The 22,010-nt window shown below is 40.0% G+C and overlaps 1 long non-coding RNA gene across 3 annotated transcripts in view; it reads left to right on the top strand.

The window, feature by feature from the left end:
- LOC109269487 (uncharacterized) overlaps positions 1 to 22,010 on the top strand; it is a 172,099-nt gene that overhangs the window by 6,175 nt on the left and 143,914 nt on the right. Inside the window, exons 1-2 of one of the 3 annotated variants that reach the window (XR_008419890.1) lie at positions 13,953 to 14,800; positions 16,322 to 16,373. The exons of 1 other annotated variant lie outside the window; for it this stretch is intronic. This is a non-coding gene — a long non-coding RNA (uncharacterized LOC109269487). Of the gene's footprint in view, positions 1 to 13,952; positions 14,801 to 16,321; positions 16,374 to 22,010 lie in introns of those variants that run through there. One more of the 3 variants, XR_008419889.1, reaches the window with a different exon arrangement.

Genomic DNA, 22,010 nt, shown 5'->3' with positions numbered 1-22,010 from the left:
TAGCTAAAATATACTGTAAAGTTGGTAACTCCACTTTGGTACTCCTATTCTCTTATGATCAGGAGGCCTCAGAACATCAAAGTGACCAAGACTGTTTTGAAACTTTGAGAAGCTCTATGTTTGGTTGTACTGTCTTTCAAAATAATAATTAATGTATGTGATTAGGCTACTTCCTTCCCATTTTATGGTCCTTTTCAGGGAAAGGTGTTTACATGCTTTTTTAAAATATGTTCTTTTCTCTTTTTTTGGAGAGAAAAATAAATTTAAAACACTTTACCATCTTAACTAATTTAAAAATGTATTAAGTAACAGTTACTTGAAATTTTCCTTAGATTCTTTATTCTCTTTGCAAAGATTTTGACATCAATACGAAGCATTTTTGCAACAGGGTGGGAGGTAGAGACATTCTTTGGACTACTATTCTTAAATAAAATAATTGCTTATTGCTAGTAATTTAAATAGCTATTTTCTCAGTGTGTTCATGTTATGTAAATACTTTTAATGTGTTTTTCTTCATTTAATCTTACAATTAACCTACAAAGTAAGTATCCCCAGTTATTAATAATAATAAAAAAAACCCTAAGGCTCAAAACTATTAAGAGTGTGCAGAACCAGTTATTGGTGTTTCTAGTTAGAGCTTCTAACTCCAGATTCTGGGCTTTCGTTGCATTATGATGTCATTCAATACAATGAATTCGTACTTTAAGCCGTGAAATTGGTTATAATCAAAGTATGGCTAATGAACAACTCTTAGCCACAAAACCAAGGATTTCTGTAAATCCATTCGGGATGTATTATAATCCAATATCATTGTTTATATATACAGCATAGGAGATAATTATCTAATCTACTTTTGACACATTACTATAATATTTTATAAGTCCATTGAGGATACTGAGGCACACTATTCTTCAAAATGATTTCACTTTTCAGTATATAGATTTGTTTAAGTATATGTATGTGTATGTAAATATTTGTATTTTTAAAAATGTTTTTGAGAGAGAGTAATAGATGTGGCCTACAAATGATAAATGTGGCTTACAAATCTTTTGACCTCATTGAAGATGTGCACAATCAAGAAGATTTTGAGGTCCACTTGGCTAAACAAAAGTCAATGAAAAACCAACCAAGGCATTAATCTGTAGCTGTGAACTTCTGCTTCAACATGGACACAAATCACCTGGGGTTGCCTTTTTTAAAGATAAGAAAAATATTTTCTTTTCATTTTTTTTATGTTTATTTATTTTTGAGACACAGAGAAACAGAGCACGAGCAGGGGAAGGGGCAGAGAGAGAGGGAGACACAATCCGAAGCAGGCTCCAGGCTCCGCGATATCAGCACAGAGCCCGACGCGGGGCTCAAACCCACGAACCATGAGATCATGACCTGTGCCAAAGTTGGATGCTTAACCAAATGAACCACCCAGGCGCCCCAAGAAAAATGCTTTTTTTAATCCTATAAATTGGCTTTCATTTCAAAAGTTCCTGTCCTCTCGGAATCACTCTGAAAATTCAAGTACTGGTGTATTTCTGCGCTCCAGCACAGAGAAAGAAATTTCTCTGTGTGATAATCCTTCAGTTAGGAATACTATGTGCTGCCCCCCCACCCCCGCCCCCAGAAGACATTCCTTTGTTACGACCTTGCTAGAAACCATTGATTGGGAGTAGTAAATTGCACACTGATGATCCTTATTATTTTTTTTTTTTTAATTTTTTTTTTTCAACGTTTTTTATTTATTTTTGGGACAGAGAGAGACAGAGCATGAACGGGGGAGGGGCAGAGAGACAGGGAGACACAGAATCGGAAACAGGCTCCAGGCTCCGAGCCATCAGCCCAGAGCCTGACGCGGGGCTCGAACTCACGGACCGCGAGATCGTGACCTGGCTGAAGTCGGACGCTTAACCGACTGCGCCATCCAGGCGCCCCACTGATGATCCTTATTAAAGACCAACTTGAAAATTCTTCTCTCCACAGCAGCACTTCCCAAGGAGGAAGGGGGAAATTTCTCTGCTTGCCAGTGAAATTCAACCAAATGATAATATACGGTTAGATAACATGCCCTTCCAGACACTGATCAAGTTAACTTTTTCTCAATTCAAAACGGCATCTTCTTTGAAGCTATGCTGCTATCACTTGATATTCATTTTAATGTATATTTACTAATCTCCAAAATTCAGTTCATTCTCTGTTGGTTTTCTTTACCTTCAGGTGGATTAACGTATTCCTAAATGCGGCCTCCTTAGAAGATACCTGAAGTGTTCTAAGCCTTCCCAGAAGCTATTGGTCAATGTTAAACAATACTGAGAATTCTAAAGTAATTGCACACAGTAACACCCACTGGCTAAGCCCCAAGTAAGAGATGCTACCAACTGTGTGGCTGATGCATGAGAGCTGTTTCATGTGTTTCTTCCTAAATAGTTTCTTTGATATTTTAACATTTTTAGGGTAATGTACTTTATTTTGTTTTCTCTTTCTTGGATCTTCTTCTCCCTGCTTCCCCTCCCCCTCCCTTTCTCTCCTCCTTCCTCGTGGTTGGCCAGTCACTGTGGTCAGCCTCTGCATTCCATCTGGGTTGCTGAAGAAGGCAATACAGTTTTTTGCCTGTTTAGTCAACTTCAGAACATTAGCCAGTTCCCAGAGCATTGCTCGATCATCATTCTCTCATTTTGAAACTGGCTGAGATTTAAGCCCCTGGCATTGGTAAACCGCTCACTAGAAAAGAGAAATTAGGTAAAACACACAAAGTTAACCTAGGTACGGGGACATGTGATGCAAATTGTCTGCCCAAACCAGAGCTAAAAATGGTTACTCCTCACACATACGGTTCCTTCATAATAGGGCATGTCCTGCTTGAGGCAGATTTAATTGTCCCCACTTAGTTTCTTTTCCTTTTTTTTTTTTTTTTTTAGCACCTTGTCCTTCTGCTTCAGAAGGCCCAGACCTTCAATGCATTGCATTGCATTGCATTATTTCATTGTTGAAGACACTGAGGCATAGAGAAGGGAGTAGACGTGCTCCTGGTACCACATCAATAGGAAGGCCCCATGCCCGTCGCCATCTAACACAGTGTTCTGAACAGAAACCCACCCATCCGATATGGTTCTGCGAGGGAAGAACACCTATCTCGTGTACAGAGGGCATTTTGGTGTTCTGAGCGTCTTTAGACACCGTGTCTCATGCTGCTATTCCCCTTCTTCAAGACTACCAACAGCTTATTTTTTTAACATAATTTATAGTCAAATTGGCTTCCATACAACCCCCAGTTCTCATCCCAACAAGTGCCCTCCTCCCTGCCCATCACCAACTTTCCCTCTCCTCCACACCCCCCCCATCTACCCTTGGTTTGTTCTCAGTCCTAAAGAGTCTCTTGTGGTTTGCCTCCCTCCCTCTCTCTGTAACTTTTTTTTCCCCTTCTCCTCCCCCATGGTCTTCTGTTAAGTTTCTCAAGATCCACATATGAGTGAAAACATATAGTATCTGCCTTTCTCCGCCTGGCTTATTTCACTCAGCGTAATACCTTCCAGTTCCATCCACGTAGCTGCAAATGGCAAGATTTCATTCTTTCTCATTGCCAAGTAGTATTCCATTGTATATATAAACCACATCTTCTTTATCCATTCGTTAGTTGATGGACATTTAGGCTCTTCCCATAGTTTGGCTGTTGTTGAAAGTGCTACCAACAGCTTTTAAGAGGCCGTCCACCAATTCTGTGGCGTCTCGAGCACATAACCAGAGAGTGAAGGAAAAATGTAGATGCTTCCCAAAGGTTCTAGAGCATTCAAGCAGTGGGGAGTGTGTGGGCTAGGAACAGTGAAAACAGATGGGGAGCAAGACAATAAAAAAGGAAAAAAGGTATGAGGTCATGACACGTTGATGAGGGTGGTAAGTGGGCATTTGAGGATGAGGGGAGAGACGCTATGTGAGAATAATTCACAAGACAGAGGACAGAATGGCTGTGTGTGACAGCGACAAGAATGACCGAGAGAGAGGCGAGGGTTAAAATATAACTACCTACCGGCCTGTTATCAACTGAAAGCTTCTTCATTGACACGAATGTCCCCTTCACGTTGACCTCATCATTATTGTGGCAAGTGAATGGCTTTCCTCACTCTCTTCTATTTTGTTGAGTGTATAATTAATGTTTCGTTTTGGGTGCAGGGGCACTGGGAAAGGCATTTAGCTAACTTGATAATATGCCTCAGTGGGGATAATGTGAACATGTAAATCTCCCACTTCTTCATTGCTTATAATATTTAGAGAAGTATATTGACAGCCACTCCTCTAAGTTTGTCTTTAGCAATATGTCCTATGTCTTCACAAATGCTGTCTCCCCCCGCCACCACCACCCACCCCAAGAAGGACTAATTGTAAGATCCAGGCTGTGACTGACCTGAACACAGATTTCTCCTGAGCTGAAAGATTTCTTGTTTCATTTGGAGTCTCATATGTTCCATTTTACATTTAAACACTGTGTGTTATATTTCCCCATTAAAGTACAAGTTTATGATTGTAATTTTGAAAACGTTGTATATAAATACCGGAGTACTTCAAAATGACAGATACCTCAGATATTTCCAAGTTAACAAGTGGGGAAATGAATAATCCCCATTTGAAGTCTTCAGAAACAGGCAGGGAGACAGGGTTTTGGGCTTTTAGTATTGATTTTTTAGAATTGCCTTTCGAAGATTCAAGAAATGGCTACTTAGCTGGTGACTCAGTTTCTCTTTAGAGAAGTTCAAATCTAATTGCTGTGTAGGTGTTTAAGAATGGCTATTTACCGATAAATTGCTATGCCATGTTTGGTCAAAAAATAGCGTAGAATTAAAATGTAGTCTGGTGGCCCCAGATTAACTTTTTTAATACTGAATGCTGGTTTTTAATTTGACTTCGAGAACTCCGTTTCTTTGTTTCCTTCACGCTCTTCGTAAGTACATTTACTGTAAAATAGCTCATTAGAATTACCACATGCGGTCTTTGCAGAGATTATTTTTAGCAAGGGTGGTTTAGTTCATTAACCGTTTGATTTTGATCACATCAGCAATAAGAGGGACTAGTTACAGAAATGTTAATGAATGCACACTCATGGAAGAGAACTAGGGAATTAATACAAGGTCACTTTGATATAAGAATTAGCTTTCAGTTTTTATACCGAATGCAAGATAAGATAATTTTTAGTGACCATAGAAATGATGAAAGTTCTGGCCTTTCCTTTTTTTTTTTTTTTTGGTCACATCAGGATGGTGAATCATCTCTTTAGAGGCTCTCAGGCATTTTCTCCCAACTGTAAGTAGCTGAGGTAATGTACTTTGCAGTCATGCAGACTTAGGTCCAAACTCCAGCTCTGCCGTGCACGAACTTAGATAATGCTATTAAAACTCTATCTGTTGGGCACCTGGGTAGCTCCGTCCGTTAAGCGTCTGACTTTGGCTCAGGCCATGATCTTGCAGTTCTTGAGTTTGGGCCCTGCGTTGGGCTCTGTGCTGACAGCTCAGAACGTGGAACCTGCTTGGTATTCTGTATCTCTCTGTCCTTACCCCTCTCACTGTCTCTCTCTCTCTTTCAAAATAAATAAATATTAAAAACAATTTAAAACTCTATCTGCCTCAGTTCCCTCACCTATCATAAGGCAATATGACACTTATCCCACACAGACATTATATGTATTAAATAATATAAGATGAGGTATATAGTTATGGGCACAAGGAATGTTATTTCATACTATCACTTACTTTGTAATCTTATGTATCCTTCTCCCTCTTGGTATGGAAGTAGCAAATTGGGGTGAGGGATGTGGGAAAGTGCCCAGCCTGGGGTTGAAAGGTCTTATTGTCCAGCACCTAAAATAGTTTCACCCAACACTCACTAAATGTCTGGTGAATAGATGTAAGAAACAAGCGAACGAAAAAGTCTTATTCTCTTCACATTCTTTATAGTTAATAATAACAGCTTCATTTATTAGTGATTATTATACAATAAGCACTTTACTCTTTTAGTTCCATGAATTCCTTCAAAACAACCCCGAAAGCATCCTTATTCCCCTTACACAGATGAGGAAACTGAGGCTTAGAAAAACTTTTCCCAGGATCACAGAGTTAGTAAGTAGCAGAACTCATAATTATTCCAGGTGTGCTTGCTTCAGGGCACAAGCTCATAAACACTAGACTACTCTGCTTTTGCTTCATGATTAAATAGCTGCTTTAAAGTCAGCTGTTCTGGCCACATGACCCCCTTGGGATGCTTCCCTAATCCTCTTCAGGGAATCTGACCACCAGTTTAAGACACAGTGCCAGAGCTATTCCAATGAAATTAAATCCTACCCCCGCACATGGATGATAGCATTTTGGGGGTGTTTTAAGGATAATCAAAAGACCTGTAGTACTCAGACCTTTGTCTATTATCCACTTCCCCTTACCTCTTGCAATTTCTAGTGTAGCCAACAGAACATGCTATCCCCTTTCTTAAAATGTTTCGTGATTTGCCTCAGATCTTCCGTTTACAGGAATGTCTTATTTTTCTTCTAATAGGTGGGCAATCACAAACCCTGCTTCAGCCAAACTAAACATTAGATGATTGTTATTCTTGGAAAACAATGTTAAAGTCCAGAATTGTAATTGCCTGCCAGGTAACACAGCGTGGTAAAAATAACATAACATCGTGCTTGCCTTGTTAAGGCGTTGCTTATATTCTGGATCCGAATCCATCGGGCTCGGTGCTGGCAAACTACATAGCACAATAAAATACTATCAATACCAATTATTATGAAATGGAGTCAGAAGGCTGAATACCAAGAGAGTTTTCTAATCGGCTATTAATGATGTCATAATGAGTACAAACTCAATATATTAGACATGTGAACGTGACCTTTTTTCTTTCTTTTGGCTTAAATATTTTCCATTCCATCCGGGTAGCAAAGGCCTTTACTATACTCACAGCTTTTCCCTGGGTTTCGCATCATGCCCTAAAGTCCAATCCAAGGGGTGTTTTATCTTGAAAGCAAAACCCAAGGAGATACTCCATTCCTTATCAAGAATGGACTAATACAGCTCAAATGTGAGTCTTAATTCATGGACCATCTTAATAAGAAGATGTATTTGTGTATGTTGCTTGTTTTTCTTTAAGTAATCTTACAGTCAATCGAAATTGTAATTTCAATAGGAATCGAAAATCATTTAAACAATTCTTTTTTTTTTTTTATGTTTGTTTTTGAGAGAGAGAGAGATAGAGCACAAGCAGGGGAGGGGCAGAGAGAGAGAGGGAGACACAGAATCCGAAGCAGCCTCCAGGCTCTGAGCCATCAGCACAGAGCCCGATGCAGGGCTCGAACCCATGAACCATGAAATCATGACCTGAGCCAAAGTCGGACACTCAACCGACTGAGTCACCCAGGTGTTCCCCGAAAATCATTTAAATGTAGACAAATAAGATGTTCAAATGTAATGAGGAGCATCATGAGCTAATATAAAGGTCTAGAAACTAGATGTTTTGAGGCCAAGTAATACTTCTGAGCTAGAATTTTTAGATAAAATGCAGGGTGTCCAGTTAAATTTGAATTTCAGGTAAACAAGAACAACAACAACAACAACAAAATATATATATACATATATATATACACATATATATATATATATATATATATATATATATATATATTTTTTTTTTTTTTTTTTTTTTTTTAACACAAGTATGACCTGAGTATGGACTGGAACATACTTATCCTACAAGATTACTGACTGTTTTTCTGGTATTGAGGTTTAACTGAGCATCCTATATTTTTACTTTTACATTCACCAGTCCTACTCTAATATGTTTTCTCTTGAGAAAATAAGATAACAATCCCTACCTAGCTCATCAGATTGTTAAGATACTCAAAGGGGGCACAATGGTAGCATATCATGCGGTGCTTTTTTTTTAAGTGTATTTATTTATTTAGAGACAGAAAGAGCGAGTGGGGGAGGGGAAGAGGGAGAGGGTGAAAGAGAATCCTAAGCAGGCTCTGCGCTGACAGCGGTGGTGGGTTGGGGGGGAGGGGGTCAATCCCATGCACCATGACATCATGACCTGAGCCGAAATCAAGAGTCAGACGCTTAACCGACTGAGCCACCCAGGCGCCCCTCATGAAGCTTTTTTGACTTAAATATACTCAGCTCTATGCTTATCCTCTCGGAGCTCACAAAAGAAAGAAAAAGAATCAGAGACAGAGAGGCAGAGACGGAGGTATGCAATAGCGTGGCCATCCACCCAGCCCTCCCGTGCCTGAGCACAGGCCTGAGGGGGAGAGTGACAGGAGAGGCTGTCTCTGCTCAGACTTCTGTCTCCCTGCGGCTGCTTCTCATAATGTGAGCACCTGATGGTGCAGGAGTGTGATTCTAGTGTTTAAAGATACTTATTTTTCATGCAACATGGTGCCTAAAAGCAAGCCAACTGCTTCATCTGGAGCTCAACCAAAGAAACAGCGATCTGTTCCAATGGCAGAAGAAAAAAAAGAAATCTTTGGACTTAGTGAGAAATGGGATGTTGAAATTGAATGTGGCACTTTCTAAGGGATTTTTAAGGGTAAATTAACTGTAGACAATCTTCACCTTCCATGTTGGTTTGAAGGCCCAGTCTCCATGTAAGATAAAATTCCACCGCAATTGATGTAAAAAGTGTTCCGTACATTTTTTGTACAAAAAGTGTTCTGTGAATTGATGCAAGGCATCATTATTTTTATATTCTTCTTTTATTCCCTCTTGGTTTTATTGTTTTTATTACCATCATCATTACACCAAATAAAGTGATATTTAAGGTTTTGAGAGTTCGCCACAGAACTAATAAATGGGAAACAATTTGAAGATACAAATAGATTCAACGTAACTATGATTTGGTTACTTAGGATTATTGTCTTAGAAGAATAAAGGAGTAAATGTACATGGTACATCACTGTAAGGGGAAAAGAAAACTCAGAGGCAATGAGATAATTAACTACAAATACTGGGCATAATTACTGTACAATGACGAAGCACTTTTTTTATAATGAAATTATGAGATATGAGGGTTTGGTGAAATGATTGGAGGAAAAGTAAATCTCAGAAAAAGAAATTTCCTGGAACTTCTGGCTTATACATTGTAGGTTAATCTTTTATGGGATGCTGTAGGAACCAAATAGATTCAGTCATTTAAATAGACTCGTTAAACATTTAAGAATATGCTATGGGGAATTATCCTGCCCTAGCAGGAAGAAAGGTCAACAAATCTAAATGACCTTGCTTTCCCTAATTGTCATAAGAGTTTTTTTCATTAACATCTAGCCACTGAATGATTCATTCAGGTTAGAAAGTGCTGGACGTGAAGGTTAGTTGTGATGATGATGTTGATGAAGAAGAAGATGTTACTTTTACAGCTTGTTACAGTTATTTGGATATTATTGCATATATTATTACAGTTATTTGACTATAAGCTGCTTGAATACAGAGACCATTCACCTCTCGTTTTAGCCTGTTTTTTCTTCTTTTTATTTGAGTCCAGTTGACACAAAGCGTCACATTAGTTTCGGGTGTACAAAATGTTCACCTCTTTATTCTCGCCAGTTCCCAACTGAGTATTTTCATTGTCACTCCTGTGGGGGTAGTATTGGTTTTTTAGCCCCATTTTTAGGGAAACAGATTTAAGTCACTCATCATGGTCTCATATCTGGGATGTGGTGTAGACAAGTGTGCCTCAGTTTCGAAGTGGTCCACCCTTTATGGTATATACATTTTCCATAGTCATATCAAGGAGGTACTGAGCATCTGTGGACAGAGGTTGATTAATGCACATCATGGAGGATTCAATATGACTTCCAAAGAAGATGAGCTGACACTAGAACCATGTGTCACATTGTACAGGTAGGATTCCCCAGTCAGGGTAGGAAGATGACTGAACACGGAAGAAATACCAGAGGCAAAGAGGAATGAGCAGCTTGAGAAAGGCGAGGGAGCTCACAAGAGCAGCGAGCTGTGAGAATGGTGTGGTGCCCGAGGAGATGGTCAGGTATGATTTTCATTGGCTGTTTGGTCACGAGTCATGGGACTGCTGTTGTGCAAGATGAGGCCGAATTGTTGCAGAGTTCCAGATGGAGAACACGGGAGGAAGAATGACCAGGGTAGAGTCGGGGCTAGGGATGAAGAGGGTCATGGGAGGAACTGTAGAAGTGTGGATGGAGATTAAGCACCCTTTTCTGAAAGCACCCTTTTCTCTTCTGCCATCTCTTCAGTTTGGGACCTGCTGAGTTGGATTTACTGAGAGGTTGTCTCAGGTAGATTTATCTAGCAGATAGTTGGAATGCAGGTCTGTAACCCAGAGAAAGATTCATGGCTGTGGAAACAGATTTTTCAAATCATCCAAGAGCAGAAGGCTCAGAAGAGCATAAAGTTGCCTCAGGAGAGACAGGATATAAGTGGAAAAGTGGAAGCTGAGAGTAGGCACAAGATCAGGCCTACATGTGAAGTGTGGGCATAGAAAAGAGAGGGAATGGTCAGGAAAGAGGCAAGCTTCTAGAAAGTCTGAGGAAGTCTCATTTATTTCACATAGGTAAAAATGACTGGTTAGGAAGTGAAAATTGTGTTTTTAAAGTAACACAATGTTCCCTTCCCATCTTTCCTACTAATGACATGGACAAACACACACACACACACACGCACGCACCACCTTTGCTATGGGCATTCTGTTCTACATTATACTTAGGAAATAAATACTTCCAAGAACTGTAGAGAAAGACTCTTAGGAGCAGGAAACCAAAAAGGATTTCAAGAGCCCATTTGGTCCATCTTCTTGCCAGTAGGGGCATTTCCTAAATCATCCAAAGAAGAAAATTGTCAATTCTATTTTTAAAATATCTCTACAGATGGTGATTCCATAAGCTCCCCTGCTAATTTGCTCCAGTGTTTAATCAGCCTGACACACAAAGTTCCTCTTTACATCTAACTCAATGCTCTCTTGTTACAATGTAGGATCTATTTCCTCTGCAGAAGTGGAAATATAAAACAAGCTAATAAACCAGGAAATCCACAAGTCAGTGTTTTCAATCCTAATGGTTGGTAAGATGCACGTTATTCTTATTTCATGTTAACAACCTGCAATTTAGTCCCAATGACAAAGGAAGGCCTCTCTACCTAAATCTATTGTAAGTAGGCACTGATGAATACTTAGATGTCCTTTTGCTCTGAATAGGAAATGTATATGCAGAAAACCTCTTTTGAATTACTAGAGTTTTTCCTAAGAAAAAGACCTCATGTAAAGGTTTTAGTGACTCTTTTTGGGGACCTCTAAACCTTTTGGCTCTGGTAGGTATGATTAAGTGCAAAATCTTCAAAAGCCCATAGAATTTTTTATAATGCTATAAACATTATTTTTCAATTACTCTCCTTCTTAAATAATGTCATTGGACAAACGGTTTCTTCTTTAAGCCAGAAATCTACGTAAGAATGACTTTGAACCTTCTCAGATGACACCCTGAGGCGGTAAGGAAAGAGATTATTGAAAAAGCTGAAAAAGAGCAACACGACAAAGCTTTATTTTTTTATTTTATTCTTGACATCGGTTTGGGGCCAACCATGTGTGCCCAATACTGTAGATATAGCCACAGAGATATGGCTAAAGAAGGAACATCCTCATTAAAAATGTAGATGCAAAAAAAAAAAAAAAAAAGGCAACAAACCAGAATTTTAAAAGCCTGCCCTGTTCCTCCCCTTGCTCTGACAAACACTCCCCGCAGCTTCCCAAGAGTTGCACCATCCTGGGTCCCCAGGATCACAGATGCCAAAGGGGAGAAAGCCAAACCAAAATCGGAGAGACAATGGTCAAGAAAGAGCGCCATGACCTTCTCTCAGAGATAGAAACAAACTAAAACCAACCAAACAAACAAACACGAGAAAGCAAAACATGAGCTCAAAGGCTGAGAGGCCAACTACAAATGTTTTTTAAAAGAGCTAGGAAGAGTACAACATCAATGAATATTGAGAAATATTCTCAGTTCTTATAAAAATACTAGGACCTGTCCTGTCAATGTCAGGAAGGATCAAAATGCTATGCTACCTTTCACTCACGGGTCTAACCTCAAGACAACATGCTTTTGTATCTGCCTGGAATTTTCTTCCTACTCTCAATGTTTCCTTCACTTGCCTACTACTTTAGTTTTTTGAAGACTCAACTTAGGTGACGTCTACTTCAAGGAAGCCATTCCTGGTGTTCTTAATGGAGTGAGATGCTCCTGTTCTCCATACTCCAGCTACTCCCTGTACTCGATGTAGCCTGAGACGAGTCATGCTATATTTTTATTGTTCCACAGCTTGTCCGTCTCTCCTATCCAATGTCAAGGGCAGGAGAGACCCTTCATCTTATTCAAGTCTACATATCTACTGGATGGCACATTGTGTTGATTAACGTGTGTCAAATATGGGAAAATCAAATAAATGCATCTGTGGTTGCCAGAGCCCTTCCCGCTACTCTATTTGTTGCCACCTTTCCTAGTCAGGCCTTCTTGACCTTTCAACTAGGTCAGTGTAATGGAATGAATTATGTCTCCTCCACAAATTTGTATGTCGAAGCTCTAAGCCCCGGTACTTTAGAATGTGACTGTATTTGGAAGATAGATTCTTTAAAGAGGTGACTACGTTACAGTGAGGGTATGAAGGTGGGTACTAATTCAAACCGACTGATATCCTTTTGAGAAGAGAAACCAGGGGCAGTAATACAGAAGAACAACCATACGAGGACACACGAAGAAAGCAGACATCTGCAAGCCGAGGAGAGAGGCCACAGAAGGCCTTAAACCTGAAGACACTTTGATCTTGAACTTTTGGCCTCCAGAATTGCAAGAAAATAAATTTCTGTAGTTTCTTCTCCCTGGTCTGTAGTATTTGTTGTGTCAGCCTTAGCAAATTAATACAGTCAGTATTTTCTCTTCTACATCCCATCTCTTATACATCCATACTTCCCCTTTTGTTTTGCTAATCACATTTTTCATATCCTGATCAAAACTTTCTTTTCCAGTTAGGGTCCCATGAAGAAAACGAACAAACAAAATGTCTAGGTCTTTCAAAGACAGGAAATTCCATGCAAGGATTTGATCACACAGGTTATCAAAAAGCAGAGAAGTTAAAAGGGAGACAGTGAAGCAACTCGGAACGAGAAGTCACCGCCACCCAAAGGATCTGGAGGGAAAATGGGAGGAGGAGACTTTACCAGAGCCCAGAAGTAAGGGGAGTGTCTGTCAGGGCTTAGAGTCATGGCTGGCAGAGCTGGTGTCCACAGGCGAGGCAGCCATCGCCTAAGACACCTAAGAGGAAAGGAAGAAGTAGGACTGCTGACTTCCTCCTGCCCTCCAAAGCTGAGCCAGTGTCTGCTCTTGGGAGAGCAGGTCAAAAGCCATTTGACAAAGGGACCTAAGAAACATAACATGCAAGGATTCTCTCCCTTCGCCCTCCTACCCCCAGAAGAGCAGAGGAGGGTAAGAAATGGATGTGAGAGCAGAGTTAAATGATGCGCGAAGTCCACTAGAATAAAAGAAACGGGAGGACTGGAGGTGCACATCTGGTTCCTGCTTTATCCCCAGCCTGACACCTGAAAAACACTGTACCACATAGAGGAAGTATTCAACAAAGAGTTGTGAAATCAATTTTAGCTAACTGAACCTCCTATTTCTCATTTACCAAATTCTCTGCCATAATTAATATACTGTGTATCTGTGAAACTCTATCACAGGATACGATTCAAAAGCGAGAGGCCTTATTATGGGTTTTGTTCCTTGATTTAGTACTAGCACTTAGAACATGCTTGGCCCGTAGTACGTGCTCTAGATATATTTGCTAGACCGATGGATCAAAGTTTTGTAGAGTGGAGAAGGCCACCTTATCATCTTGACTGGAGTGTGGTACATCAAAATAAATGTATCATGAAACTGTTAGGCTGGGTGTCAGAATTCCTCAAGGCCAGGTTTGCAGAAGAGATTCACGTAAAGAACGTGTGGAAATATACTTGCAAGGTGGGGTCATTTCAGTGTACTCAGACTCGAAGGCAAGAGGGTAGACTAATTCTCCCCATTCCCCCAACTGACCTTTCATGTTCTCCTTCAGCCTTTACTTCCATAAAACGTGTAATTGCCCTTTCTGGCAGTTCATAGAAAAGTGCTTTTCCCAGCCCTTGTAGGTTGCCCTGGATGGAAAATGCCCTGGGTTCTCACAGACTTAACACCCGGCCTTGTGAACATGAGCAAGATTATTCTCTCCGAGCAGCTCTTTTCACATGTGATACGCTTGGCAGGCTGCCCTGGTAAGTGTCAAGCCCTGAATGTTTTTGTTTTTGCCCTGGTGGTCCTGAGGAGTTACTGGAATACTTCTGGGGATCTGTTTTGTATCAAACTGTGGGCCGATAGTGACATTGAGAAGAAGCAGGTAGAGACAGAGAGAGGGCTCTGGACTACATCGCATTTAATTCTGATAGCAGACTCCCTGTCTGCCCTGGCTGCCTCAAAGCTTCCTTCGGTCTTTCTTTGGCTCCTTCACTTTGTGCTTCTCAGTGTTACAGGGCAATCTTTTGTGTGCATGTGTTCCCCTTTTGCTCCCCAGAGAGGCTTGTCAAAACTCCTTATCTGCTGATGAATGAAAGGAATTTCTCCTGTGCGGGCGGGACCTGGTTAATGCAGCTCTGGCCAGCACGGGTAGGTCACTGAGTTAAGGGAGCACCAAAAGGCAAAATGCGCTGAAAATATCAGAGTAGCTGTTGTGCCAGGAAGCGCCATCAGCAGGCATTTTCCTCCAAGCAGAGGGAGGGACAGGAAGAAGAGGTAAGGCTTAATAGAAGCAATCTTGAGTTAATTTACTCTGATGGAGAGAGATAGGCACTGTACTGGTTGACCATGTCTTTGGCATTTATGGCATTCATTCCACGCTGGTATTTGAAAACATGTGTTTCATGCTTGACTGTATTTTAGAGTCGAATGAGAATCAGCTCCATTTCATCTTCATAGGGGACTTTTTGATTATTTGAACTGAGATTCATTTTCTTAATTTTTCTCCAAACCTCAATCTTCTGAAACCTTTTCCAGTTACACAGAGCAAAAGAGATTAGACTGTTATATCCATTAGCATAAACATTCTATGATGCCCAGTTATGTACCTCACACAAGGACTTGAAGGAGTGAGAACTCACTTAATATTTAGTGAATGGTGTAATCAAGGGATCGATGAGTGGATCTTCCTTCTGCCAGGAAGCTCTAGTGTATATGGCACCATTGTCCATACAAACTGTAAAAAGCAGACTGCAAGAGAGACAGAGAGAGAGAGAGGGAGAGAGAGGGGAAGGAAAGAAGGAAGGAAGGAAGGAAGGAAGGAAGGAAGGAAGGAAGGAAGGAAGGAAAGAAAGAAGGGAGGGAGGGAGGGAGGGAGGGAGGGAGGGAGGGAAACCTTATTTCCCAATGTTAAGCAGGGGATGGGGAGGGGAGTTGTAAGTAAGGGCAGGGAAGATGTAGGTGGTCATCCAGTCATTCCACCAAGATGTTTATTTTATGTCTGTTACATTCTTATGATTAATTTGCTAAGCACATACAAGTTGAAGGATGTGCCAGAAAACACCCTTCTAAATACATCACAGTCTGGGTGAAAGCTATAGGGAATGTACTATAAGGAGCATAGGGCTTAAAGTTAAGAGGCCTGAGTTTGAATCCCAGCTTCATTTCTTGCTCTGTGTAACCAACTTCAATGTACTTGATCATTCTGAACCCCCATATCGCCATCTGCAAAGTGGATCTAGGAATAACAGCTACCTTACTTGACTATAGAAAGGTTATATAATGTGTTTTAACTTTAAAGTTAGTCAATCCAATCACCCATTTTCCAGAAGGATTTGAAGCATGCAGAGTCCTAATTCAAAAAAAAAAATATTTACATCTTTGAAAAATTAAAAAGACTGTCCAATGAATCGAACTTCTGGAAAATATAATCTTTACCAATTTTCATTTCAGAAAGTAGACAATTCTTTTCAAGAATCCTCCTTGTGCAGAAAGAGTTGATCTAAAGCAGACCAAGTGGAGTCTCCTGTTGTGCTGTCTGCCAAGCAGAATGGAGGAAACATAACTGTAGTCTTGTATCCCCTGAATGGCATAGCAGTCTCATCATGCAATTAGGAATTTAGTGAGAGGTAATCTAACAGATACCTTAGCTAAAGATAAAGTCCATCTATTTCTGCTCATTGCATTCAGAATTATGCCCTTTGGGGAAGGAAGGGGGTACAAAAAGACTAAGGACTCTGGTCTCATGCTCTCGTCTACACTTTTCACCTTTGACTCTGATTCTGCATCTATCCGCAGGCCTTGCAGCTTCCTCTTACTTTGCCTCATGACCCCTAAACTCAATTTCTGAGTAAGTATGTTGCTAAAGAAGACAAGTATCTGTCTGATAACTGAGTTCTAAATTTCTGTTTACTCTTTTCTATCATCTGTCTCCCTGAAGCCCTGACACTGGCCTAATTCCTCTGGTTGTCATCTTCTGGGACATCATACACCTTTCAGCTTGCATCTTTGCCTGTGACTATCCTAATCCAGTCTCCCTTTGGTAGTTTCTTGGGCTTTTGTCACATCCTCCCAACCAGGTCACTTCACACTGTGCTAAGAGGAGCACAGCTCTGATGCTAGAACTGGCTCATTCTTCTTTTTCCTGATCCATGTTCACACTGAATGTGCTGAGAGCCGAAGTGCTTCCCAAGATGTTACAAGTCAAAGGTAGCCAGTTGGTGGTGAATGAGCCGTAATCATTTGAAGTGACCAAAGAAGACAGAGTTTGTTAGATGCATAGAGTCACAGAGTCATGTTTAGGCTGAAATAGATCTTATAGACCATTCCCAACCATCTCATTTTACAAACAAGGAAACTGAACTCTAAAGAGAGGAAGAGTCTAACAGAGGTTATAGATAAGAGTAATTTGAATGTAAGTTGGGGACTTAAAACACTAATTTAAGATAAACAGCTCTTTTTTTTTAACATGGACGTGAACAGAGGAGAATGAGAAAATTTGGAACCCATATGGCTGAGGGGGAAAGGAAGTGGAAAATCTTTGTGTGGAGGCAAAGTGGGAGGCATAGGAGAGTAGAGGCAAGAAGTGTTCAAAAAGGAAATCCACCAGAAAAAAAAAGTTAAGAAAGTAAGAAAGAAAACTCAAGTATTTACTAGATCAACTGGGGCAGGAATGGAAAAGACCAATTTTAGAAATTATATTGGCGGAACACCTTGAAAAGCCAATGATGAAAGGATATTTCTAGGGATAAGGAAAAGAAAGATCTAGAGAAAAGCTCAGGCTGTTAAGGATGTCTTAAAAGAATAGTTTGAGTGAAATCTTGGAAGCAGCGGCTCTTTCCTGAAGCAAATTAGAGGTATCAGAGATACAGCTGACCCTGGTGCAGAGATAGTGTGGAACTGGCTGTAACGAGACTCCTCTGAATCAGTCAGAGCTAACTCTGTATGATTTGTTGACCTGTAACAATGTGAAATCCAAACTCCCACATTCCCAAGTTAAGGTAAATCTTGCAGTTGAAATATTGGCTGACTAGGAGGTTTTGATGACCATGCTTTCCCATATAGGTTGTGTTTTCACTTTCTTGAGTTGTTGCGGTCAATGGTAGCATTTAGTACAGCGAGTTTAGTCAATAGCAAATTTGGTGGCCATAAAGGACTGCTAATCATTTGAGTATTTACTGCAAGTGAAAACAATATCTACCATAGGTGGTCTACATTGACTTCCAAATAATACCAGAAGCAAGTGACTGCGGTCACCTCAGGGTCACGTTGACAATGCTGATCCCTAGCCTGCTTCATAGGGTGTGTATAGTCTGATGGAAATAATGTACAGAAGGTCAGTTATGCTCTTTACTACTTGTGAGGGTCCTAGATCTTATAAAACCTCAAGAGTACAGCACGTGAAGACACACACGTATATTATCATGCAAATATTCAGTAACTATTTATGGTGTCTCTACATTTGATAGGGAACTATAGAGTATCCAAACAAAATTAGGTAAAAATGGGTGAGTTTACAGTGTTTAGTGTGCTTTACGGAGCTATATGTACCTAAGAGCAGCTCACTCAGAGTGTGAAGCTTATAGTCTACTTCTCAACATGACGGCATTGGGGATTTTCAAATGAAGCAGATCACCATGTAGGTAAGGTTGCTGATTTAGTTCTCAGACATCACTTATTGAAGAAAAAAAAAACAGAAATGAAGAATCTAATAAGTAAGATCATATCTCTACAAATTATAGTCCTAAGAAGCAATTTTTAGAAAGGATTTCATCCGTAATAACTATGTTAAAGTCTCTATACCACAAAGTCAGCAAAACAAGGGAAAAGAGAGACCAGAGATATGAGGATGAATTATTCAGATTTACCAAGTGTCACTCAAGCTGTTCTGTTTTGAAGATTCACTCATTAATGTATTCATTTAGTTAATCTTATTAAATATCTACAAGGTGTTTGACAGCATAAAATAGCAGGACAATGTGTTTAGCCTCAAAAAAGCTAAAAATCTGGCTGTGAAAAAAATATCTATGGTGCAATGCATATTGCAATGAGGTTGTAATCAACATAGAGAAGGACGAAGAAGGGTGAGAGCCATCTCACAAAGGAGATGATATTTAAGCTAGGACTTAATAGATGAGTAGAATATTTCCAAGTCAACAAAAACAGGACTTTCCAGACAGAGGTAATAGTGTATGCTAACTCATAGAGGTTTGGTAGTTTCTTCCCAACTCACATGTATATGAAAACTTAATACAAGAGACACCATTAAAAATTAGTGAGGACCCGGGCTCTGTGCTGACAGCTCAGAGCCTGGAGCCTGTTTCAGATTCTGTGTCTCACTCTCTCTGACCCTCCCCTGTTCATTCTCTGTCTCTCCCTGTCTCAAAAATAAATTTAAAAACATTAAAAAATTTTTTTTAAAAATTAGTGAGGATAATGAAATGCTTTAATAAACAAATGTACTTCAATACATGATGCTTAGAAATGAAATATCTGTGGAAAAATAAAATTGAACCTTTACCACTATACACACAAAAAAAGTAAATTTGTGATAGATCAAAAACAAAAAAAGTCTAGAAGAAAGTATGTATTCAAAAATATATGCATCACCTTGGGGCACCTGGGTGGCTCAGTCGGTTAAGTGTCCAACTTCAGCTCAGGTTATGATCTCACAGTTAGTGAGTTCGAGACTCACATCGGGTTCTGTGCTGACAGCTCAGAGCCTGGAGCCTGCGTTGAGTTCTGTGTCTCCCTCTCTGTCTCTCTGCCCCTCCTCCCTTGTGCTCTGTCTCTCTCAAAAATAAGTAAACATTTAAAAAAAAAAAAAAATATATATATATATATATATATATATATGCATCATCTTGAGAAACAAATGCACACATTATTGAAGAAACTATAAAGTGGACTGTATTCAAATTTAAGCACATGTTACACAAAGGACACCATAAACAAAGTAAACAGACATGCCACAACATTGGGAGAGGACTTTTGCAAAGTGTATAACAAAACAAATTACTATTCAAAAATTTTAAAGGTGCTTACAAATGAGACCACATACACAAAACTCAGTAGAAAAATAGGCAGTGGCTATAAATAGGTAATTCACAGAAAAGGGGGGGGATTGTCCCATAAACATACGAAAGGTTGCCTAGTTTCCCTCATAATCTGGGAAAACCACAATTAGATATAATTCCAGATTTAATTTGGCAAAACATAAAACGTTTGGTAACAGCAGATGTGAGCAAGAATATAGAACAGTGAAGCTCTCACGCACTGTGATGGAATTAAAATTTGTTTGGAGAATAATCTAGTAATATCTGTCAAATTTGAAGATTCATATCTCTTTTATCTCATCAACTTCATCCCTAAATTCTAGTAGATGTACCCACGGAGATGTGTAAAGAACACAGGTTACAGCATTTTTGGTTAATATAAAAAGCTAAAAGAAACCAGAAATAAAACATAAGTGTCAGTTGACAACAGAAAACATATGCCATTAAAAATCAGTAAACCGGGGGCACCTGGGTGGCTCAGTTGCTTAAGCCTCCAACTCTTGATTTTGGCTGAGGTCATGGTCTCATGATTCCTGAGTTTGAGCTCTGCATTGGGCTTCACACTGACAGACAGCATGGAACCTACTTGGGTCTCTCTCTCTCAATCTCTCTCTCTCTCTCTCTCTCTCTCAAAATAAATAAACTTTTTTTAAAAAAATCAAAGGATGCCTGGGTAGCTCAGGTGGTTGAGCATCAAACTCTTGATTTCAACTCAGGTCATGATCCTAGGGTCTTGGGATAGAGCCCCCTGTCAAGTTCTGTGCTGAGTGTGGAACCTGCTTAGGATTCTCTCTCTCTCTCTCTCTCTCTCTCTCTCTCTCTCCTGCCCCTCTCTCCTGCTTGTGTGCTCTCTCTCTCTCTAAAATAAAGTAAAAAAAATTTTTAATCAATAAACTAGACCTATGAGCATCAATGAATAAACTTTAAAAATATAATAGGGACCAAAAATTAAGCTTCAGGTTGATGATATCATACATGAAGCGTGGAAAGATGCAAAACAATAATATTTTCTTTGAGGAGCAAAAATACAAAACACATGCATGGCTAAAAATAACAATGCCAAATTCATGATCATGGTAGCCCTGTGATGTTTTCTTTAAAAAAAAAAACAGAAAGAAAGAAAAAATTCTGAATCAAGACAAGTACCTATATTTGTTAGATGGCCTTCCACAGTTTTCTGTGTGTTCTGCATGCAGTACATTGTGGAATCAAGGTTCTTGGCTATTCATATGAATCTCAGGAATCATCTAAATAGAATGTTTCTCAAAGACTACAATATTTGTGGTAGTGCTATAACCAGTAAAGGACACAAGGGCTACACGAGTCATGGATAAGGGTAATTCTTCTTACTGTGAGGGTGGCCATTGGCATGCTTCCTTGTTTATTGCTTACTGTTTCAAGATTCTTATTCATAAGCATGAGTCTAATATTTTAACAGGATAGGAAATTCTCAGCAGTTAGGTGTAGGTTAATGCTTACTGTAATTTGTGAATATGTAAATTATGAAACTCAGAACTCAACAATTGCTTCACAGACAGGAAAGTTTTCTTAGTTGAGCAAAGCGTGGAATAAAGTAACACAGACCTTCATATTTGTCTTTGTTTGTGTGTGTGTGTTGTTGTTGTTGTTGTTGCTGTTGTTGTTTGTTGCTTCTGTATTTTTGACAATCCCTTGAAACATTTAAGCAGGGCTCAGCAGAGGAAGCTCTCTCTGCTCCACTTGGCATTTCAGGAGCATCTCAAAGGCTAGGAGCTGGAATCTTCTGAAGGAAGGCTCATTCACTGACTCACTCTCTAGTGGCTGCCACTGGCTGTTGGCTGAGTCCTTAGCTTGGGTTATCAGTTGAAACCCTTCCTCACAGCAGGGTGGCTGTATTAGTTTCCTATCATTGCTTCAACAAATTAAAACAAACTTAGTGGCTTAAAACAACACAAATGTATTAGCCTGTAATTCTATAGGCCAAAAATCCGACTTGGAGCTCACTGGACTAAAAGGCAGGGGTTGAAGCACTGCATTTTTTTCTGGGGGCTCTAGGGGACGATCCATTTCCTTTTCCCAGGTTGTAGAGACTCCCCACATCCCTTTCTTCTGACCCCCTTTCTCCATCGTCAAAAACAGTGACATTGCCTCTCTTGGTGCCTTTCTTCCATGATCACATCTTCCTCTGATTGACATGCTCCTGCCTCCCTCTCTGTGAGCCCTCCTCTTCTGTGGTCATGGCTCCTTCTGACTCTGAACTTGCTGCTCCTTCTTCTATATTTAAGGGCCCTCGTATTACATCCAATCTAATCTCATCTGAAGGCCCTTCATTTAATCACATCTGCCAAGTCCCTTTTCCCATATACTGTACCATATTCACAGGTCTCGGGGGTTAGGACACGGGCATTTTTGTGGAGCCACTACTCTGTCTACTACAGTGGCTGAGTGCCAAG

The sequence above is a fragment of the Panthera pardus genome, unplaced genomic scaffold, assembly GCF_024362965.1.
Source record: "Panthera pardus isolate Hobbes unplaced genomic scaffold, ASM2436296v1 HiC_scaffold_7, whole genome shotgun sequence".
In the NCBI taxonomy this organism is placed as follows: Eukaryota; Metazoa; Chordata; class Mammalia; order Carnivora; family Felidae; genus Panthera; species Panthera pardus.
This window is presented reverse-complemented; position numbering and strand designations above follow the sequence as displayed.